Source organism: Ceratosolen solmsi, unplaced genomic scaffold, assembly GCF_000503995.2.
Source record: "Ceratosolen solmsi marchali unplaced genomic scaffold, CerSol_1.0 scaffold56, whole genome shotgun sequence".
NCBI lineage: Eukaryota > Metazoa > Arthropoda > Insecta > Hymenoptera > Agaonidae > Ceratosolen > Ceratosolen solmsi.
This window is the reverse complement of record NW_011948425.1, coordinates 2,577,321-2,579,820: the sequence shown is the minus strand read 5'-3', so window position 1 is coordinate 2,579,820 and position 2,500 is coordinate 2,577,321.

The window sequence follows — 2,500 nt, the reverse complement described above, 5'->3', positions numbered from 1 at the left end:
ATGATTCTTTTTAAATATATCGACGATTTTTGTCACACAGTCGTTTAATAAAACTAGCTTGAAGACAAAAATATCTACCTTAAATTAGCCACACTTAATACTACTTAATGAAAATCACTTATAACTATATCCCTAATTGTTTCATAATCGTTATAATACCTAATCATTAATAACTTTATCATTAATAACTTAATATCATTAAATATCATTAATAACCCTAGTCATTATCATAGTTTTATTATTTTCTTTTCTTCTTTATATGTGTTTTTGTTTTTTGTACTTAATTTTGTTTTATTTTTTTTTTTTTTGTATTTTTTTTTCTTTTTTATAATCATATAACCCTGAACTTGATAAAGAGAAGGATTATGATAGACGTGGCATGATAAGTGATAAATACAATTGGCGAGTATGACATAAAGAGTGCCACATCATCGTCTACATTAAACCCCCGCTTCGTCGTGACTTTTGTCAGTCGTCTATATAAAGAGCAAATTGCCTCCTACGCGCCGAGCTACCGACGTGCAAAGCAGCCACGCACACTCCACAATGTGGGAGTCGAGGCCGGGTACGGCGAGTGATTTAGTTTCGACTCCAGAGGCAAGTCGTTTCGTCTGCTGGTGAAAGCAGCTAAGAATTTCCGATTGTCGATTATGTAGCGCGGGACTAGGGAATGTCCTTTAGGAAATTATCGAATTAAGGTTGAGGGGCCAATTGGAATTTCATTATAAAGCAGTATTGGATAATAGAAACCTTAAGGTAGAAAGTCGATGCTGAACAACCACGATTATCATGATACTTCGTGTCAATAGACTCGGATAGAGATCAGATTTTACTTTCACATTGCATCTAAATTGCTACTTTTCATAAATAAAGCGCTGAAGACATCGTTATTTCATTGATAATCCTCAATTGTCATAGCAAACTTCAAACTGTTTGTATAAACTGTAAAATGCAGAAGAGCTTGTGTAGGTTTCTTATATTATTTTCTTACTTACCATTGCTGACCAGCCGTTCGGTCGGTATGGAATGAACACTTTGCGTCCGTCGATAATAGATAATATAACTCACGAGGAATCAATGTTTGTCGATTATTTATAATATCGCAAATATAATTTCGGAATCGATGCTCTTTCGGTCCAAGGCGACAATAATATTATCGCGTAAAAAGCACGTGCTTGCGAAAGCTTACGACATAGAATACTTATGGTTGATAAAGCAAACATCAAAAAGCGTTTACTTTCCGAGGTGGCTTAGCAGATGGCGCGAGTATCGCCCGATGGTAAATCGACTCCACCTCCGCACCGTTCAAAGTCCCACCCCTCGAGGATGTTTCCGTCACTTACACTCCCACACTGGCCTTTTACCACAGCCACTTGGATTCATGATGGCCGCTCGTACAAACCCGACTCTCCCATCTGACGCCCATCCAATGAAACACATCACAATGTCTCTGCCGCCGATAATACAAAGCACCACTCTCCCGTGGTTGCCCGAGGCTCCGCTCCGCTACATCTGAGAAAAACTTCGTGCATTTCTCGCAGATGGCGGAATTTAGCGATTATAATGGTCTCCCGACATTTAACACCGTCCCTGCCAAGTTTATTTATGGAATGTTCTTATTAATAATAATTGAGCTTTTCTATTTGGCCAATTTAATAATTTGAATGAACAATAATTTTAAATTAACATCAAGTCCACAGGAGTGTAACAAAGGCAATAATTAGACAAAAGTTAAACGAATATTTTCACTTATTTACCAATTACGTTGCATCGAATTATCGTCCTTATTAATTCTTATGTATTGTATAATTTGAATATTATACTCAGCTATTAGTATTTAAATTATCGTTTCGAACGAATGCACAGATGTTGTAAATAATTATATATTTTTTTCCTACGTATTTACCATATATCGTTTAATTGCATATCGTTAAGCGATAGTTTAGCCATAGAGCATAACTACGGTAAAATTTATTTTAAGACAATGGCATGTAATTTAGAGCTGTGGCTACTCGATGAACGCTACTGTGAATGGAAATTTTAACGACCCGTGAGATATCGGGATAAACGAGAAAGGAAAAAACGAAGAATCTTTCCTGCCTAGCAAAGAGGCGTATGGAACGGAGGCACACACACACAGGACTTTTTGGATTGCACAATGACGGTAGGCGAACATGAACTCGAAATTTCCTACAATTTCTTTAAACTTTCGAGTTTTTCAGCAATGACCGCCCCCGATCATCTTACCCGCTGATCTGCCTTTAGTATTGGAAAACAAGCGTCATACACGTCCCATCGTTCTCCAACATCCCAGCATCAAGGACTTTCATAAAATAAAGAAATTTCATCAGTCGGCTCGAGCTCCGAATCCATCATGTTTGTCGCGTCGAACGCATTTCGCACGGAGACGAGGGTGTAAGCGACATTTGATAGGATATTAACGGCGGTGGCGGTGGCGGTAGCGACGGTGGTGGTGACGGCGGCGGGCGGGGGGGGGGGG